Below are 21,849 nucleotides of genomic sequence, written 5' to 3' on the forward strand. Positions count from 1 at the left end.
GAGGAACTGAGGGAATTTGCAGTTACTTGGCAGGAAAAGAGTTGAAATAAAACCCTTGACCTCACTTTCATCCTGCTTGTGTTCACTTTCCATTGACTGAACCCAAGGAAAAGTTAGAGGGCAAGGGTACCCATTGATTCAGCTACTGGGTCCAGAGAAATAATGATGCAAGGTGGAAAGTGATTCTGGAGGGGGAAACAGTAAGGGACACAGACATGGCCCCTGCTCTGAAGGACCACCGTCCAGCTGGGAAGATAGGTATTCAGCAACATTATAAATGTTATGAGTGCCAAGTACAGAGTGCTGTGGAAACGTGTAATAGATGTACCTTCTCTGAGGAATCAGAGAAGGCTTCTCTGTGGGATGTTCTTCACACATCTTGGTTCTATTCAAACAAACAAAACAATAGGTTTTTGGTCCCCTCTCCAGACATTCTGATTTTCTAGGTCTGGAGTGGTGGGTAGGGAATATGTTTTTATTTTTTAATTCCTCACCCAAGGATCTTCTTATTAATTTTGGAGAGAGAGAAACATCGATATGAGAGAAAAATTGATCAGTTGTCTTCTGTATGCGCCCTGACCGGGAAATGAACCTGCAGACTAGGTTTGTGCCGTGGCTGGGAATAGAACCCGAAACCTTTTGGTGTGTGGGACGACGCTCCAACCAACTGAGACACCCGATCAGGGCAGGGAATATGTTTAAAAGCAGAAATCTTACCCAGGTAATTCTGTCAATTTCTTAAGAGTTACCTCTTAGTATGCCTTGCTCTTAGAGTTTGAGAAGGGAGAGTGGTGTGAGATGAAGCTAGAAAGATGGTGGGCAGAGCCTTGTAGGCCATTCGTAAAGATTTTGGACTTTATTCTAAGGTAGTCGATAACACACTGGGGATTTTTTTTCCCCCCAAGCTACCTTACTAATGAAATTCAACTTGGTAGTTGTATATATTGAAGTGACTGATTTTTCCCCCCTATTCTCTATCTAGCTACTCTACTGTTTTGTTTTGTTTTGTTTTAATTTTATAGTAGTTTTTCAGTCATTTTCTTGAGTTTTCTAGATATTGTAAGTATCAGATCTGCAAGCAGTGATACTCTGCTTTCTCTTTTTGCAACATTTATACCTCTAAATTCTTTTTCTTATTTAATTTTAGTATATTAATTAGTCCATTAAAATATCACCTGAGGCAGAGTGTTGCCCAAAGCTAAGCATAGCAAGAAAGTTTCCTTAACCAAAACTACTAAGAAACACTTGGAACTTAAACAAGTGAAGCTCTTCTGGTAGAAGAGCTTCAGAAAATGTGTGGACATATTCAAGTGTTTACCTTTTCCTCTTCTCCGTGGCGAACATGAGGAACAGCAAGTTAAAGGACATCTGGAACATCTGGAAGCACAGCCAGATGTTCTTTGGCAAAAACAACGTGATGAGGGTGGCCTTGGGTCAAAGCGCATCTGATGAGAACAAAGATAGCCTGTGTCAGGTCTGTAAGAAGTTGAAGGGAGGAGTAGGTCTCCTTTTTACGAATCACACTAAGGAGGAAGTGGAATGAGTGGTTCATGAAATAAATGCACGGAAACGGGCATAGCCTGTGCTGGAAACAAAGCAACTTTCACTGTGAACCTCAACCTGGGGCCCCTGGAGCAGCTCCCCATGGAGCTATAGCTGAGGCAGGGCACACTGCCCTGGGGAGGAGTGGTGACCCTGCTGTCTGATTGTGAGGTGTGCAGGGACAGCGATGTGCTAATCCCAGAGCAGGCCTGTGTCTTGCAGCTTTTAGGATATGAGGTGGCTGAATCCAAGGTGACCATCAAGTACATGTGGGATGTACAGTCTGGAAGGTTCCCTTAGATGGGAGATGAGTTGCTAGAGAGTGCGTCTGAGTCGGCAGAGGAACTAGGGGAAGAAGACAACTGTTGATGGGCATGTGGGACTGAGGGCCCCTCGGCCCATTCCAAGTGTCATCTTGACCACATGGGACTGCCACTGCCGTTGTTGGAGGAGCAGTTTTTTTGTTTTGTTGTGGATGAAGACAAGGGAGAGCAACAGGGACAGACTGTTTTCCTACAGTCTGCAGGGTGTCTCCCTGTAGATGGCAAAAATGAACGAACAAATAAAACAGTGCCCCCAAATCACATGACTACCAATCAAACACCAATATTGCAATACTAATAGTATGCACAAATAGTATGTAACTTATTCAGTGTTCACTTAAAGCATTTATTCAGTTCTTAGTAGACTGTAAGTTCTTGGTGCAAGATTTACTTTTAATTCTTTGTATTTCCCAATAAGCTAGTGTCATTTACTAGCTCCTAAACCCTGAGCCTTTTCACGTTTGTAAAATAGTAGTAATTGTACTTCCCAGCAGGTGAGACAAAATGAGATGATAATATAAAGCACTCAACTTGATGCCTGGCGTGGATGGCAGTTATCCATTCATTCATTTAATTCAGTAATAATTGAGTGTTGCGCTAAGCACTAAGGATATAATGTGAGCAAAAACAGGCATGGTAGAAAGGAGAGCTGTTGATTAGTCACACAAAGGAATAAAAGAAAGGAACAAAATGTTTTAAGATGATATTAACCAAAAACCCAACCCACCACTAGGTTCAGGGAGGGTCTCCCTGGAAAGGATGTTAATGGATCTGAAAAATGATGAGGAGTTAGTAGGCGGCAACGGGTGTGTGTGAGAATATAGAGGGTGAGTTTAGATAGTGAGTATAGCATGTGTGAAGGTCCTCAACCATCAGCATGAGGCCCTTTTTCAAATGGGAAAAACAAAAACAACCCTGGTGGCATGAATGAAATGAAACAAAATATAAAGACATGTTGGTTGAGGTTGGTGAGGCAGGGTGCCATTCACAGAGCACGTGACATCTCCATTTTACCGATGAGGAAACTCTGAGGTAGAGAGGTTAAGCACTTTGTCCAGAGTGACACAGATAATATATGTCAGAGTCTACATTTCAGCCTAAGCAACCTGGTTCCAGAATCAGTGCTCTTAATTGCACTGTATTTTCTGGCATGATCCTCTTGCATTTTGAAAAGATCATTCAAGCTACAGTGTGAAAAACAGATGAGAGGACAACTAGAAAGGACATGGAGAGACCAGTTAAGAAGCTACTGCAGTGTTCCAAGAGAGGTAATTGTAACTTGGTATACAGTTAGGAAAGATGCAATTGAAGTAGATGGTTTACTATTGTACAATAGGAGTGTATCCTGGGTGAATTAATGAAAAATAAATGAATAAGTCTGAAATGTGTATAAATATGACAATATGCTGTCTCATTATATAGTATGTATAAGCAACCACTGCTGAATTATCTGTTGGAATAAAAACTGAGGCAGCTCAGTTGCTTAGAGCATCCTCCCGGTATGCCAAGATTGTGGCTTTGCTGTCCAGTGGGGGCACATGCAAGAAGCAACGAATGAATGCATATGTAAGTGGAACAACAAATCTCTCTTTCTTCCTCTCCCGCTCTCAAATCCAGTTTCAAATCATTAAAAAAAATAACTGAGGAAAATACAAACCTTTTTAGATTTATTTTACTACCAACCAAAATGTTTATCTTAAGATACATGATAGAACAAGATGTTAATCTACAAGATAATAGGTTGTATATGTTCATCCTACAAACTTCTCTGGGCACTTGATGCTATAAAGCTTTTCTAGTTCTTATTAGATCTTGAAATACTCTTTAACACAAAAATAAATCATAGTACAGAGCTATTATTGTTTCTCAGATACAGGAGTAGAGCAAAGGAAAAGTGCTCTGAATATAAATATAAGTGAATGTAAAGGAAGATGTCACGCACTGTAAAATGGAGAATCATAGCCTTCCTGAGCAATGAAAGCAGATGGGCAGAGAAGAAATGCTTTGGTCTGCTTTGAAAAATCCTTATTTCTATTTCAGATATCTTACTGTAACCATATCCTACATTAGTGTATTTTGTGGTTAAAACATTTTTATTGTAGAAAGGTAAAAGATGTAATAAGACATTAACATGTTTTTAATATTTACTCATTTCTTTAATCACTTTTAATGCTTTTTATAATTCTAGTAGCACTGATAGATACAGACTACCTAATTATTTAATTGTGAGAAAGTTTATTTTTCAAAATGTCTAGAACACATACAAATTCACTTTGGTTCTAGAATTAGGAAACTGTATGAATTATGAGTCTTTTCAGTTAAGGGTAAGTGGGGAGGTGATCGTTATGGGTTATAAAAGGAAATCCCAGGTGAATGTCAGGATGTTTTCCTTCTCGCTCTTAACTTCTGGACAGTTCAGGTGAGGCCAGACAAGATTAGCTTCCTTACTGGGTTGGAAGCTGTGATGGGTTAGAGCAGAGTATTAGAACCTGAGTTTTGAGGAGGGCTTGTGTGCAGAGGGCTGACCTGTAATGTTAAGTTAGAGCCTAAGTGGGGTGAGGAGTCTCCACTTAAGGCCATGGCATGCTCAGTGTGGGGTGTCAGAGGTCACAGAGCATGAGTGAGGAGGACGAGTATGTGGGAGGGTAGGGAGAGTGGCAGCTATAACCCATTGTGGTATATTGAAGCCCTAGTGGAATGATGAAGGCATCCATGCAGAGAGCAGCCAGGCTGAGGGTAGTGGAGCCCAGGTGGAGTGAGGGGCAGAATCCATGTAAATGGGTGAGCATAGTGGCATCAGCCCAATACAGAGTGTCCAAGAAGCGGGCAGTAGCAGCATTCTAAAGCATGGTGTTATGACTAAGTACAGCCAGGGAGGTACCTAGGTGGGGACTAGCAGCAGCAGCAATGGGAGGTTGGTTGTATATTGGGAATCATTTAAATGAGTAAGTAAATATATTAAGGATAAAGGGAGTCAGATTTCTCACTTTGGAAAAAGGAATGCAAGTGTTAGATACAATTGGAAATACTGGTGTGAACTGATGGTTTTCAGTATATTTATAGTTAAATAAAGAGGAAAAAATGTCTTTCCTCCCTCACTCACTCCCTTCCTTCCTATCAAGTATGTGTATGTACATGTACTCTTTATATCTGTTCATTGAGGAGGGCTTGGAGTAGTGATAATACCAGTAGCAATGAGTGAGTGTACCTAGTGTCCAGATTTTGGCTTCTGAATACTTTTCTCCACTAAAAGGAACCAGAGTTACTAATAGCTGATTCCAGAGCTGGGGCAAGAAAAGATCAGATGAGCCTGAAATGTCGTGTGCCAGAAAGTGTGGAAGTAAGGACTCAAGGAAGGGTGAGGACACGCGAGAAACAGATACCAGCTTAGAGGGGCTCCTGCTGGCCAAATGTGGGACCATTTCAGCATAAAACTAAATAATGATGATTATGAGTGATAATCCATGGAATAAAATAGAAATCCTTGAGTCCATATTGATATAAGTAAGTAAATGAATAAACTGAGTGTTCGATGAGGAAAAGATGCAGGGGTGTCCAACCTTTTGGTGTGTCAGGGCCACACTGGAATAAGAGTTGTCTTGGGTCACAGATTAAATACATTGTAACACATGGTCAAAAAAAATCTCATAATATTTTAAGTAAATTTACCATTTTGTTTTGGGCCACATTCATAGCCATCCTCAGCTGCATGTGGCCCGTGGGCCACAGGTTGGACACCCCTGTTTCAGAACTTCATAGTTAATCACAAAGGGGAAATAACAACTTTACACTGGAGAAGCCTGCCAGTTACCACCTGAATCAAGTGATCAGTTAGCATCAGCAGTAATGGGACTAATTGATGTCATGTGCCACCTGATTGGATGCAATGAGGAGGACACTGCATTTCCTGCCAAAGATGCTGGAAATCATGTATCTGAATCTTGGGGAAAGATCAGACAAACTCAAATTGATTTTACAAAATAACTGGCTTATCTTTAAACTGTCAAAGTCCTAAAAGATAAAGACTGAGAAACTGTTACCGATTGAAGGAGACTAAAGAAACACAGTAATTGTAATATATCTTTCTAGACCTGTTCCTGTTGTTGTAAAGCACATTGTTGGACCATTGAGAACACTTGAATGGGGTCTGAGAATTGGATGATATTATTGTATCATGTTAACTTACTGATTTTGATAGTTGTGTTTTTATTATGTAGGAGAATATCTTTGTAGAAAATACACACTAGACCATTTGGGGTTGAGAAAAAAGTAAATGGGAAGTATGAGAAATGGAAACACCAAGTATACAGAAACAATTCTTTGGAGAAATTTTCTAAGAAAGGAGGCAGAAAAAAGAGCTAGATGGGGACACTTTTTTGGTTTTGTCTTTTTTTAATTTTTAATATCAATGATGTTACAGGATGTATGTTTATGAATGAAAAAGATCTAGAGGAGAGGGAAAACTATAATGCAGGAGAGGGTATAATTTCAGAAGCAATGTACTTAAGAGACAGACAGCATGGGATCAGTGCACAGAAGAACTGATCTTAGGAGCAGGGACTAATGGAACAGAAGGCAGAGTACAGGTTGATAGTTTAATGATGTGAGGATGTTTATAATTATCTATAGATTGCTTCAGTTTTACCTGTGAAAATAAAATCTAAATTAATAGCTGAGAATGAGAGGAAAGAAAAGATAGAAGTGGCAAAATAGTCATTGTGAAGAGTAAGAGAGTGAATAGACCAGGAAAACGTTAATAGGATCGAAGGGCAATGCTGAAGGCCTTCAGTATTGAGGTTTGTGGTCAAAAACTTAAAAGTAACATTGTTCAGCATGGATGGCTGTTTTTCTCCATCCACCTTCAGCTAACTGGATTACGGGCAAATAGAGGAAGCAGAAAACTGGATTTAACGGGGGCTGGGATTTTATCAGAAGTACAGCAAAGAGAGCATGGCAAAGGAGTTGAGGATGCTTGCAAGGAAGTGATTATTATAGATTAAATGAGACACTCAACACTGACCTCTCACCTTTGATGTTGTATCAGAAACGGGGACTTATTTCTTATTGGCTTATTTTTATTTTTTATTTAAAGATTTGTTTATTATTTATTTTTAGAGAGAGGGAAGGAGAGGGAGAGAAACATCAACTTGTGGTTGACTCTCCTGCACCCCCACTGGGGGACCCGCCCTGCAACTCAAGCATGCGCCCAGACCAGGAACCAAACCCACAACCCACTGGTTCTCAGGCCAATCTCCGTGCCCACACTAGTCAGGGCAGCTTGTTTTTATTTCTAAGTCCTTTATGATAAGAAGTAACTAGCTCCCCAGTGGCAACTAAGTAATCAGACTTCCTACAAAGTGCTAACTGTATTAAGATTACTTTTATTCAGTACATTAAAGAATTCCTGGGAAACTAAAGTTTTTTTCCCTTTTAAAAAGCTGAGTAAAGTTTAAAGATCTTACTGATTTTATTCAGTGATTCTTGAATCAGGCAGCATCCAGTCCAGCATATGGACAGGAGCTCCAGTGAGCTGTACAAAATGAGACTTTCATAGGCAGAAGGGAGCAGGAACGAATAAATTCTTACACAAAAAGCTGATTGTTACTGCAAGGTTACTTTATTTCAAGGGATGGCTAGGGTCTTTAAGGCCTAACTAGTTATCTAACTAGTGCTAATCAGGAAATTTCAGATTGACTGGTTTAAGATTCCATTTCTGGGAGAGCTGAAAGTGAAAGTCTTGGTTTGGTGATGTGGGGCTTAGCGTAAGTGACTCCATTTTGGGTCTTTTGTTTTGTTTTTAACACCCACCCATAAACTTAATCTGAGGCAGAAACATTAAATGTTACCTGGATATATATTACAGTTTTAAAATAGTTAAATTAATTCTCAGATTCTATTTCCTTGTACCAAAAATGTTAATCATGGAGGTCAAGAGTCTCCCTCACTAGTGTTTCTCTACATTCAATGTTCTTTCTTCCTTTCTCTCCCCCTCCCTCCCCCCTCCCCCTCCCTCCCCCCCTCCCCTTCTCCCCTCCCTCCCCTCCTTTCAGATTTTACTTATTTTTCAGAGAAGTGAAGGGAGGGAGAAAGAGTGGAAGAGAAATATCAGTGTGTGGTTGCCTCTCATGCGCACCTCCACTAGGGGCCTGGCCTGCAACCTAGGCATGTGCCCAGACTGGGAATCGAACCAGTGACCCTTTGGTTCGCAGGCCAACACTCAGTCCACTGAGCCACACCAGCCAGGGCTCAATGCTTATTTCTAATTTCAAGTTTGGGCAGCTGTCATTTCCTCTTTAGCATGTTACCCAAAATCTCATCACCCCCATTTTCCATCCTTTAAAGTTTATCTTAAAACGCTCCTGGCTTCCATCTTGATTATGTATGTGTCTTTTAAACAGATAAGGGCTTATAAAGGCCACAGCCTGCTTCTCCCACCTTCTCTTTCCACTCAGGTCAGTTCTTCAGAGCATTCTTGTTCACTTAAGTAGTTTTCAAATAATTTCTGGGCTTCCAGTCTCTGCATTACCAATGGAACTTTCAGAAGAAGTGTAGTCCAGGGTTTCATAACGCTGGCTGTATTGACATTTGGGCAGGAAATTCTTTGTTAAAACAGATGGGGAGCTGACCTGTGCATTGTAAGAGGATTAGCAGCATCTAATCTGTAATCTGTATCTGTAATTTTAAGGACAGTCATTCCTTCTTAAAAATTTATTTCATGGATTACAACACAGAACTCCTCTGAAAAGTTAAAAGTCAAAAGGTTCTCAGGTGAAGAGCAGCAGTCAAGGCCTTGCATTTTTGGCATATCCAGTAAGAACATGTATAGATGTTCAGGGCCGTGGCAGCTTGCTTTTCCCACTAGATACTAGTAGCAATCCCCCTTCTCTCCCTGTTGTAACATCCAAAAATGTCTCTGGATATTGCCAAATGTCCCTTGGGTGGGAAGGGGTCAAAATTAACCTTGGTTGAGAACCATATAATAGACCACTTACTTCTTAAGTAGTAGAGGTTGTATATCTATTTTGAAGTCTTGTATATATCTACCTGTATATAAACAGACTTACTTTAAATCTTCATGAAAAGTTGGATATAAGCTTAATTTTTGTAAACTTTAAATCATTTTAAGTGACCTTAATGAATATACCTCTAGTATATAACAGGCCTTTCATAGATTTTTACAAAGTTAAAGTGGATAAACATAGCTTCTTCTCAAGGAAATCTGCGAGTGAATTCCTTCTTAAAACAATGAACTGATCTCTTTAGTTTTTATAATAAAAAATCTATTTCTTCAAAGGAAGTGCATAGATGTATGTATATGACTGGGCAATAATATTTAACTGCCTGGAATGCATCTTTTCTATGATCCGTAGAAAGCCACAAGACTGTTTAGCATCCAATATTAACTGGTATTTATTATCAGGAGATAGAGTTAGTATTATATTTTCTAAATTTTTATAGCTTTTATATTAAACTTTAATATTAGCAAGAACAAAACTAGGAAAATATAACTCGATTTGCTCATAATTTAAAACTTTGACTATTTGAATTTATTTTATTTTTAAAAGATTTTATTTTTATTTTTAGAGAGGGAGGGAGAAAGAAAGGGAGAAACATCGATTGGTTGCCTCTTGTACACATCCTGACTGGGGACTGAACCCACAACCCAGGCATATATATGCCCTGACTGAGAATCGAACCAGCGACCTTTAAGCTTTGAAGGACAACACCCAGCTATCTGAGCCACACAATTCTGGGCTTGATTATATGAATTTACATGCTAGTCTGTAAAGAGAAACTATTTTGTTTTTACAGGGACATTACATTTTTAAAAAATCTGGTATTTATTAATATATAACCACAAAATTAAAATCACTGAATGATCTAATCTATAATCTATATATGTAATTTCAAGGAAGGACAAGCATTCCTCAAAAATTTGTATCATGGTTGACAACACAAAGCTCCTTTGAAAAGTTAAAAGTCAAAAGGTCCTCAAGTAAAGAGCAGGTGAGGCCCTGCATTTTTAGCATATCAGTAAGAACATGCACAGAGATGTCCAGGGCCGTGGCTGCTCGCTTTTCCCACTGTTAATCTCATCGGGTAGCATGTTTAAATTGAATTAAGAGTTGGGGCATACGCTACCTTAAAAAAAAAATCTTTAAAAGCTTATTTAAAATAAGAGCAGGATTTTTGATGTATTGAATGTTCGATACAGCTTTTTTGTTATATCATTGTATATGTGGTATCTTCATGAAAATTAAAAAAAAATTCAGTTAAAAAAAAAGTTGAAAGGTTCAGTAAAACTATAGTCAGTACTTGGTTGTTCCAAATTAGTAAAAAGTAACTGACATGTTGAATACTTACCATATATGTTTTACATATACATATTCGTGTACTTTTAATAAAAACTCTACCACGTACGTATTATTATTATCCCCTACTTTATGGATGAGGAAAGTGAGACACACAGACTAAGTAGTTTGGGCGAGGTCTAAGGAGCCAGTAAGGGTGGGATTGGGATTCAGACACCAGTAGTCCGGCTCCAGGATCTGAGCTCTAGAGTATTCTATCTCCTAAAGTTATTGCTGGTGGTAAATACTCAGTCTTTGATTAACCTTCACTGCCAGTGAGGTCTCTCAAAATGAACAGGTGTAAACTGAAAAAAAAAAGTCCATTCATATATAAATCAGCTGAAGAAAAACATTTAGAAAGTAAATCTGCTATTGAAAACTTAACATCATCTGCATTCTACAGTCAAATATTAGGGACTTAAAAAAAATCACACACAGTACTCTTCTGCAGATCTTAATGACTAAGAAAGATGTGTATTATTTTGTTTTAAATTTTTTTCAACAAGAAAAAGGTTTCTGTGCTGAAATCATGAGTGTGACATTAAACCTATCACCCTCACCTGTGTTTAACTGTGTTCGTTTATTTCCCAGAATTTTAAAACGTTTTCGAAGACTAGAAGAAAAAATATACTTTTTAAAAACATTTTGAACTAAAAAATTGACTTTATTCAACACACTTATTGAGTGTTTACTATGCATAATTCCTGTGTCAAGCACTTTCTTAGCTTATTCTTATAGATGTTTAAAACCACAAGGCCTTAAAATAAATTAAATTTTCCAAACTTAGGCTATGATAGTTACTCTATGTAGCACTGTGTATGCCTTGGTGGTCCCAGGTAAAAATCTAGATTTTTGCCTTAGAGTTTTTGAACTGGTTATTTTACCTGTGTTTAGTATTTTAATCCCCCTGGAGAACTCTGGCCTTACTGTTTTCCTAGTTCCTGCCAGCACTCCAGATCTTGACATACTACTGCCTTAGTACATCTGCCAAATAAACAGATATCTGAACCCCGACCACTGCTCCACTTGATTTCCCAAGAGGACTTCTACCTGGCACTTTTCCCTCCAACCCAGATGGACTAGATGTAACATTAGTGTTACTAGGAACTGCCTAAATCATACTTAACGTTTATGTATACTATGGATCGTTGTCCCCAAACTTAGTTGTACATCAAAATTCATGGACATCTCACTCCTGAGATTGATTTGATATGCCTGAAATTAAGCCCTGGATTTATTGTTTTTAATTATTTTTATTTTATTTTGTTTGTTGCATTTGTTGGGGTGACACTGGTTAACAAAACTGAACAGGCTTCAGGTGCACAGTCCTACAGCACATCATCTGTACGCTGTGTTGTGTGTTCACCACCCCAAGTCAGGTTTCTCTCCATCATCACTTATCTCTCATATCTTCTCCACCCCCCGTTTCCCTCCAGCAATCACCACATTGTTGTCCCTGGTTCATGAGATGTTTTTTGCTCAACTCCTCCACCTTCCTTCCCTCTAATTAGCCCCGCTTCCATGACAGCTGTCAGCCTGCTCTCTATGAGTCTGTCTCTGTTTTGCTTGTTAGTTCATTTTGTTTATTAGATTCCATATATGAATGAAATCATATGGCACTTAGCTTTCTCTAACTGGCTTATTTCACTTGGCACAACGTTCTCCAGGTCCATCCATACTGTCACAAAAGGTAAGATTTCCTTCTTTTTTATGACTGAGGAGTGTTCCGTTGTGTAAATGCACCACAGCTTTTTTATCCACTCATGTACCGATGGACACTTGGACTGCTTCCAAATCTTGGCGATCGTAAATAACACTGCCATGAACATAAAAATGCACACATATGCTTCCTAATTAGTATTTCAGGTTTCTTCAGATAAATTCCCAGAAGTGGAATCGCTGGGTCATAAGCCAGTTTGATTTTTAATTTTTTGAGATAACTATACAGCTTTCCACAGTGGTTGCACCACAGGTGTGAGATGATATTTCATTGTAGTTTTGATTTATGTTTCTCTGATGATGAATTACGTTGAGCATATTTTTATGTCTTGGCTATCTACATGTCCTCTTTGGAAAAGTGTCTTTTCAGGTCCCTTGCCCATTAAAAAATGGTATTGTTTGTTTTTTTGGTGTTGAGTTTTATAACTTCTTCTAAAATTGTTTAAAACGATTTTTTATTCATTTTTAGACAGAGGGGAAGGGAGGGAGAAAGACAGGGAGAGAAACATCAGTGTTTGGTTGCCTCTTGTGTACCCCCTACTGGGGACCTGGCCTACAACTCAGACATGTGCCCTGACTGGGAATCGAGCTTGCAGCCCTTTGGTTCACAGGCTGGCGCTCAGTCCACTGAGCCACACCAGCTGGGGCTATAAGTTCTTTATAAATTTTAGATATTGACCTCTTATCAGATGCGTTGGCAAATATGTCCTCCCATTCAGTGGGTTGTCTTTTCATTTTGTCCATGGTTTCCTGTGCAAAAACTTTAGTCTGATGTAGTGCCATTTGTTTACTTTTTTTTCTTCTGTTTCTCTTGCCTGAGGAGATATATAAATAAGACAAAAAATTTTGCTACACAAAATGTTCTTGATTTTACTGGGTATGTATTCTTCTAGGATTTTTTTGGTTTTGAGTCTCACATTTAAGTCTTTAATCCATTTTGGGTTTATTCTTGTTTATGGTCTAGTTTCATTTTTTTTCATGTATCCAGTATTCCCAACACCATTTATTGAACAGACAATCCTTATCCTATTGTATATTCTTGGCTCTTTTGTCAAATATTAATTGACCATAAAGGTGTGGGTTTATTTCTGGCCTCTCTATTCTATTCTGTTGATCTATGTGTCTGTTTTTATGCCAGTACAATGCTGTTTTGATTACTATGGCCTTGAAGTATTGTTTGATACCAGGTAGCGTGGTTCCTCCAACTTTGTTCTTCTTCCTCAAGATTGCTGTGGCTATTGGGGGTCTTTTGTGGTTCTAAGAAATTTTTGAAATGTTTGTTCTAGTTCTGTGAAATATGTCATTGATATCTTGATAGGAATTATATTGAACATTTAGATTGCTTTGGGTAGTATGGATATTTTGATGATGTTAATTCTTCCTATTTGTCAACACAGTATATGCTTCCACTTATTTGTATCCTTTGCATTTTCTTCAGCGCTTTATAATTTTCTGAGCACACATCTTTTACATCCTTGGTTAAATTTATTCCTGGCTATTTTATATTTTTCAAAGCAATTGTGAATGGGATCGTTTTCTCAGTTTCCCTTTCTGATAGTTCACTATTGGTGTGTAGAAATGCAACTGATTTTTGGATATTTATTTTGTATCCTGCTACTTTACTGAATTCATTGATCAGCTCTATTAGTTTTTTTGTGGAATCTTTAGAGTTCTCTTTATACAGTAGCATGTCATCTGCAAAAAATGACAGCTTTTCTTCTTCCTTTCCAATTTGAATGCCTTCTATTTTTTTTCTTGTCTGGTTGCTTCCAGCACCATGTTAAATAAAAGTGGTGAAAGTGGCCGTCCCTGTCTGTTCCTGATTTTAAGGGAAATGCTGGTAGTTTTGCCCATTGAGTATGATGTTGGCTGTGGGTTTGCCACATATGGCCTTCATTACATTGAGGTACGTTCCTTCTATTCTTGCTTTGCTAAGGGTTTTTATCATAATTGGGTACTGGATTTTTATCAAATGACTTTTCTGCATCTCTTGCTATGATCATGTGATTTTTGTCCTTCACTTTATTTATGTAATGTATCACATTTATTGATTTGCAGATATTGTACCAACCTTGCATCCCCAGAATAAAACTTACTTGACTATGGTGTATTATCTTTTAAATGTATTGCTGGATCTGGTTTGCTACTATTTTGTTCATGAATTTAGCATTTATGTTCATCAGGGATATTGGCCTATAATTTTCTTTCTTTGTAGTATATTATGTGGTTTTGGAATTAGGATAATGCTGGCCTCCTAAAATGAGCTTGGGAGTCTTCCCTCCTCTTGCATTTTTGGAACAGTTTGAGAAGAATAGGGGTTAATTCTGCTCTGAATGTTTGGTAAAATTCACCTGTGAAACAATCTGGTCCAGGACTTTGGTTTGTTGGGAGTTGATTATTGCTTCACTTTCACTAGTTGTAATCTGTCTATTCAGATTCTCTGATTCTTCCTAATTCAGTTTTGGAAGAGTGTATGTTTCTAGAAATTTATCCATTTCTTCCAAAATGTTCAATTTGTGGGCATATAGTTTGTAATGTTTTACAATCTTTTGTATTTTTTTTATGTGAGTTGTTATTTTTCTTCATTTATGATTTTACTTATTTGGGTCCTTTCTCTTTTTCTTGATGAGTCTGGTTAAGTTTTGTCAGTTTAGTTTATCTTTTCAAAGACCCAACTCTTGGTTTCATTGATCTTTTGTATTTTTTGACTTATTTTGTTTATTTCTTTTCTGATGTTTATTATTTCTTTCCTTCTTCTCACTCTGGTCTTTATTGTTCTTTTTGTAGTTCCTTTAAGTATAAAGTTAGATTGTTAGTTGAGCTTTTTTTGTTTCTTGAGATAGGCCTGAAATGCTATGAATTTTCCTCTTGGGGCTGTTTTTGTTGTGTCCCATAGATTTGGGTTATTGTGTTCTCATTTTCTTTCTTTTTTTTTTTTTTTAATTTTATGTATTTATTTTTAGAGAGGGGGGAAGGGAAGGAGAAAGAGAGGGAGAGAATCATCAATGTGTGGTTGCCTCTCGTACACTCCCCACTGGGGACCTGGCCTGCAACCCAGGCATGTGCCCTGACTAGGAATTGAGCCAGCGACTCTTTGGTTTGCAGGCCAGCACTCAGTCTACTGAGCCACATGTGCCAGGGATCTCATTTTCATTTGTTTCAAGGTATCTTTTGATTTCTTCCTTGATATAATTGTTAACCCATTCATTGCTTAGTAACATGTTATTTAGCTTCCATGTCTTTGTGTGTTTTTCAGTTTTTTTCTTGTGATTGATTTCTATAACAAGGTTTCAAGCCATTATCTCTGGAGAAGATGCTTGATATGATTTCAGTCTTTCTAAATTTATTGAGACTCGTGTGTCTTAACATGTGGTCCGACCTAGAAAATGTTCCATGTGCACTTGAAAAGAGTATATTCTTGCTGTGGGTTTGAAATGCTGTGAAGATAGCAATTAAATTCATCTGATCTAGTGTGTCATTTAAGGGCACCATTTCTTTGTGATTTTCTGTCTGGAAGATGCACGTTGATGTCAGTGGGGTTTTAAAATCTCCGACAATGACTCTCTTTCTGTTGATTTCTCCCTTTATGTCCATCAGGATTTGCTTTCCATACTTAGGTGCTTCTGTGTTGGTTGCATAAATGTTCACAAGGGTTATATCCTCTTGTTGGATTGCTCCCTTAATCATTATGTGTAGTGTCCTTCTTTGTCTGTTACTGTAGCCTTTGTTTTAAAGTCTGTTTTGTCAGATATATGGGGAGAGGAGTCCAAAACCAGAATTATCTTCTGGAGGGCGGGTCCTTGTACAGGCTTCCCCCACTAGGTGAGTGTTCTAGGAACGCACCTGTATCAGTGTACCAGCTGGTGGTGTTGTGAGACGCTTTCAGTGCATTTGCCCATTTTGTGATGGGTGATTTATGAGCACACCTGCCCACACCATGCTGAGTGTTCAGCAGTTTTTGACCAAAAACCACATCACTCCTGTGCCTCACCCTCCCTATTCAGCCAACCTTGCTCTGAGTACCTTTTTTTTATTGTTTCCCTGGATGAAAAGAGTTCTCAATGGGAAACATTTTGCTGATGAGGAAGGGGTGAAACAACACAGCAGAAGCACTAAAGGTCATCAAAATATAGTGCACAAATCATTAAAAACAGTTCAAAAACCATTTTGAGCAGTAGAAAAAAAGTCTTGGTAGGTGTATTGCATCAAATGGAGAATACTTTGAAGGTAACTGAAGTTTAAACATGTAAGAATAAGTACACAATTTCTTGTAACTAAATTCTAGGGTTTTCGGGTCATTTGGGGTCTCCCCTCCCCACTGTAAGTATTGCTACCCCAGCATTTTTTTCCCCTTTCCATTTGCAGGAAATATCTTTTTCCATCCTTTTACTTCTAGTCTGTGTGTATCTTTTGTTCTGAGGTGGATCTCTTGCAGACAGCATACCTAGGGTTCTTGTTTTTTTATCCATTCAGCTACCCTATATCTTTAGATTGGAGCATGTAAGCCATTTACATTTAAAGTGATTATTGATAGGTATGTATTTATTGCCATTTTATTCTTTTAACTATGTTTCTCTGTTTTTCTCCTCCTCTGCCTCCTCCTCCTCCTCCTCTTTAAAGCAGGACCTGTAACATTTCTTGTAATACTGGTTTGGTGGTAGTACCAAACTCCTTTAGATTTTGCTTCTCTGGGAAGTTTTTTATTTCTCCAATTTTAAATGATAGACTTGCTGGATAAAGTAGTCTTGGTTGTAGGTCCCTGCTTTTCATCACTTTGAATATTTCATGCCAATCCCTTCTGTCCTGAAATGTTTCTGATGAGCAATCAGCTGACAGTCCTATGGGAGCCCCATTGTATAATAGGTAACTAACTCTTTTTCTTGCAGCTTTTAAGATTGTCTCTGTCTTTAACCTTTGCCATTTTAATTATGAGGTTTCTTGGTGTAGGCCTCTTTGGGTCCATCTTTCTTGGGACTCTCTGTTCTTCCTGGACTAGTGTGTCTTTTTCCTTCTCCAGGTTAGGAAAGTTTTTTCTATCATTTCTTCAAATAGGTTCTTGATTCTTTGCTCTCTTTTCCTTCTGGTATATTCATGATACAGATACTGTACACTTCGTGTTGTCAAATCTCTCTTACACTATCCTCATTTTTAAAAATTCTTTTTTTTTTTTTGCTGCTCTGATTGGGTGTTTTATTCTCTCTTGTCTAACAATCGCTTATTTCATCTTCTACTTCATCTAGCCTACTGTTATTCTGTTTAGTGTATTCTTCATTTCAGATATTATATTCTTCATTTCTGCCTGGCCCTTTTTTAATAGATTTCATATCCTTTATTATGCTGTTGAGCATCCTTATAACCATTGCTTTGAACTCTGTATCTGATAAATTGCTTGCCTCCATTTCATTTAACTTTTTCTGGAGATATCTCCTGTTTTCATTTGGGGCCTGTTTGCTTATCCCCCTATTTTGGCTGTCTCTCTGTGACTCCCAGTTTTTGTGACGTGGCCTTATGTAGTAGGTGTCTTGTGGGCCCATGGTGCAATCTTTTTGATCAACTGAGTGGGGTGTTCCAGGAATGTTCCTTCTGTGGGTTATTTGGGCCCTCGTGTTGTAATTGAGTCTTGGTTTCTATCGATCCTTTCATGCATGGGATCAACCCTCAGGCTGGTCAACTATGAGGCTCAACCTTGACCATGGCGTGCAAGCTGCTGTGTATTTGCTGACTATATGAAGTGGAATTTGCCTCACAAGGGTTTTGAACCTACTGAGATCTCTCTGTGCTGCTTGTGAAACTTACGGATAATGCTTTGATGTTGTCTGAAGCTCACACTAGGTGTGTTGGTTCTGGACCTCTTCTGCAGGCCAGTGTAAGATGGTGCCTGTGACTGGCTCTCAGAAACCTGTTTGGAGCTACAAGTGATCCACAATTTGTTGCTGCCTCTGCTGGGCCTGGGTGCTTGTGGGAAGGACCAGGCTACACATCAAGGCCAGCTGTTAGCAGCACTTTGGGCCACCTCTAACTGAAAAAATGATATGGGAATGGAGGAAACAGGATCAACTGCAAAAAATGGACAAAACAGAATGTTTTCTTGGGCATGCTGCAAAATGGCCACAGTTAGAGTAAGTAGCTGTGAAAGAGTGGATCACACGTCACAGGAACAATGGCTTTCCGGTATCTACAAAAATGATCATATATGAAGCCAAACGTCTGGCTGCAGAGAAAGGCACGGAGGATGTCACTGGGTCACCATCATGGTGCCACAGGTTTATGAAGAGGTGTGGCCTTGCTGTGCGCACCACAACTAGGATTGCACGAAAAATGCCTATAGAATATGAATCCAAGATTGTGTCTTTTCACAAATTTGTACTGGACGCAAGAAAGAAAAATGGATTTGAAATACCGTAAGCCAGATTGGGAACATGGATGAAGTCCCGTTAACCTTTGATGTCCCATCAAACAAGACTGTTGATGTGAAAGGTGCCAAAACCATAACCGTGAAAACCTCAGGACATGATAAAACCCATTACACAGTTGTGTCATCCTGCTGTGCAGGTGGCACCAAACTGCCACCAATGCTGATTTTCAAGATAAAAAACATGCCAAAAGAGGCAGTCCCGAGAGGAATTATTGTTCATGTTCCCGACAAAGGATGCATGGACAAAAATGGCGTGAAGATATGGATAGAAAAGTGTGGTCCACACGTCCTGGAGGGCTTCTAAAAAAACCTGCTCTGTTAGTGCTTGACCAGTTTAGGGCACATATCACTGAAGCGACAAAAAAGAGATTTAAAGAAGAGAAAATCTATCTAGCCGTAATTCCTGGGGGGGCTTACCAGCCAGTTTCAACCTTTGGACACTTCCATCAACAAGCCATTTAAAGTTGTCATGAGAGAAGAGTGGAACAAATGGATGGCTGGCTGCCGGAAATCATGATCTGACACCAACTGGACGAATGCAGAGGCCCACTATACCAAGTTTGTGAGCGGGTGAAAACTGCACGGCAGTCAGCTAAGGATGAAACCGTTGTGAGGTCCTTCAAAAAATGGGGCATCAGCAATGCCTTAGACGGCTCTGAAGATGACATCCTCCATGAACAGAGTGAAGACAGTGATACTAGTGATTCTGAGGAGCTGAGCTTCATAAATGTGGGCAGTAGTGACGAGGAGTTCTTGGGGTTCCTTGATGATTAGAGGAGTTTCCATACTTAAAGCTTAAAGTCAGTAATAATGGTTGTTAATGCTGCTGTTGAGTTCCGTTTACATCTACATTGGGGAAATATTATGTTATTTATTAAATATTTTACCACATTTTTTTTCTTATTTTCCTCTAAAACCTAGATGCATCTTATGGTCCGAAAAATATGGTAATTGTGGGATGAAAGAACAGTAGTCAAAATTTTTAACCAGTTTATTAAGTCACACTTATAAGCCTATAAGTTAATTTTATTACTGTGCTAAAATGACGACATAGTAAAAATCAAGAGAAATTGAGTTTCAAAACACTTTACTTCTGAGCTGGGAATTCAACAAAAATAACAGTGATGTCTAATTATAATACTTTTTTTAGTACCTTACTGTATTTTTTTGCCAGCTATGAATAAATGGTTTAATTTGGTGTAATCATTAGTAATTCTCCTCAATCTTTTTTGGAAATACACAGGGAAATACATCAAAAAAAGCAAAAAAAAAAAAAGGGCAAAATGTTGCTCTCTATATAAAATTTTAGTCTATTTTATTTAATGTAAATCTACCAGAACACATTACTAACCTGAACATTTTTGTTTGCCTTTTTTCCATTTCTTCTTAGCTGCTAAACTTCCTCCAGATATGTACTTTTCTCCTAGTATATCTTTAAAAAATGTATTTTATTTATTTATCTTTAGAGAGAGGGAAAAAGAGGGAGAGAAACATCAGTGTGTGGTTGCCTCTCATGTACCCCCCCTACTGGGGACCTGGCCCACAACCCAGGTGTGTGGCCTGGCTGGGAATCCAACCCCATGACCCTTTGCTTCTCAGGCCTGCACTCAATCCACTGCACCACACCAGCTAGGGCAGAAGTTCTTTTTAAAAAGTCTGAAATTGTGGATTCATTCAGAATACTATGCACAGTAATGGTAAATGGGAATGAAAGCTAGCAGCTATCGCACCTGCTCCCAAGCTAGTTTATGTTTTTATAAGAATCACATAGACCCAATATGTAAGGACAAAGTGTCCATGTAAATTAATGTATTATTAATAGTACGTAGTTTAAGCTAATGTGCAAGAGAATTGAAGGCATTTCAGTGCCTCCCACCAATATTATAATTATATACAAGAAAGAATAAAGAACAGGTAAGTTGTGTACATATTTTCTGAATATTACTGCTTTGAATCTTAGAGACTCTTCTGATTAGATTAATGTACAGTACTTCTGTATCTGTCATATAAAAATTTACTTTAAATGCTAACATTATAATTTCTTAATTCTAAATATTAAGATTTTCCCACGATACTTCTGAAAATGAACCACAAAAGTTCTGTCTGCACCTGTTCTGCTTCTTCCAAAATATAATAGAGTCTATACAGATATAGCTAAATAATCTCAGTGTTTATATCATAATTATATGCTAAGTAATATGAGGTCACTTTTTGGAGTTATTCCCATGAATATACCAACAACCAAGTATCTTTTCAGATTAGATTAGATCCAGGAAGCCCATTTGCTTTCTAGATAATAAATACAGTCTGAGAGCATTTACTTCACTAAGTGTACTGATTTGAAGGAGCAACACAGGAAAAACTAATTAAGTCATCTAGATACTTTTTAGGCTTCAGTTTCCTCATCTGTAAATAGAGATGCCAATCTTTGAAGTCCCTTCTAGCCCTAAAGGCCTATGATTAGATTTCATACTTAAAATTGTGATCATTGAGTAGATTAGAGTCTAAAACAGGGGAAAGGGAAAGATACTATAGTAGGAAGGAAAACGAGCTCAGGTGGGTTAGAAAGTTAAGAAGTCAAAGAGAAACTGTGCAAAGCAATGTTTAGCTCTGTTCTAGGTAATCTTCATGTTAACATGTGAATACATATACGTAAAGACTGGCTGTGTTCTTGACTCTCCTTTTTGCTATAACTGTGTTGTCTGGTCTCAGGACAGGATAAAATGTCAGCTCCCGGATACTGTGATACTGTAACACTGTGTTATTGGTGTGAGGACGAGGGAACAGTGGCATGAAGTGGTCCAGAATAGTTCAAGGACTACAATGAAAGCAGATGATGATGAAATCTGAGCCAGGGCAAAAGAGTATAATATGAAGAAAACTAGATTTAAAGTAGTTAATCCCAAACTGTAGTCCTGGCTTTATCCTTAAGTAACCACTGAATGATCCTGTGCTCAAGTTTGAGATTTGGGAAGCAGAGCAGTGTTGAACAATAGAGAGGGTAATGTGAGACAGAAATCAAATTCATAAGATCCCCAAATTATGAAGAACTGTGACATGAGAGGGATAGGTGGAAAAATGAAACAGCGATATGGATGCTATCATGTTATCAGAAATTAGAGAATTAAATAAGGAAAATGTTAGATAATATATTGGTATAGACCTTATTTCACACAACAGATATGTTCTGATAGTATGTGAATTTATTTTGGATCAGTAAAATCACCTTAATTGTGCTAAAAGCATATACTATTTTAAAGGACTCCTACAGAGAACAATTCTTTCATTGTTTTGGCAATATAGCATTCATATATTGACAGTGCTTGAAGATATAAAACCTGTGTTGGTCCAGGTTCAGATATATGAACCTGACCATTAAATATTGTTAATCATCATTACTGTATTTAATGTTATCCTGAGAGTACTAACCAATGAAATTAAAGAGAAATTGTGATTACTTGATTGAAGAACCATCTTCTCTTGTGGCTGGCAGATTGGG

At 38.3% G+C, this 21,849-nt stretch overlaps 2 protein-coding genes and 1 pseudogene across 5 annotated transcripts in view; all 3 read left to right on the top strand.

Annotated features, from left to right (window-relative positions):
• DR1 (down-regulator of transcription 1) overlaps positions 1-21,849 on the top strand; it is a 112,154-nt gene that overhangs the window by 77,246 nt on the left and 13,059 nt on the right. The window lies entirely within an intron of this gene.
• Positions 1-21,849, top strand: part of FNBP1L (formin binding protein 1 like) — a 107,203-nt gene that overhangs the window by 19,134 nt on the left and 66,220 nt on the right. The gene's annotated exons all lie outside the window — the stretch shown is intronic.
• Positions 216-7,117, top strand: LOC112309074 (mRNA turnover protein 4 homolog pseudogene; annotated as a pseudogene).

Source organism: Desmodus rotundus, chromosome 3 (genome assembly GCF_022682495.2).
Source record: "Desmodus rotundus isolate HL8 chromosome 3, HLdesRot8A.1, whole genome shotgun sequence".
Taxonomy (NCBI): Eukaryota; Metazoa; Chordata; class Mammalia; order Chiroptera; family Phyllostomidae; genus Desmodus; species Desmodus rotundus.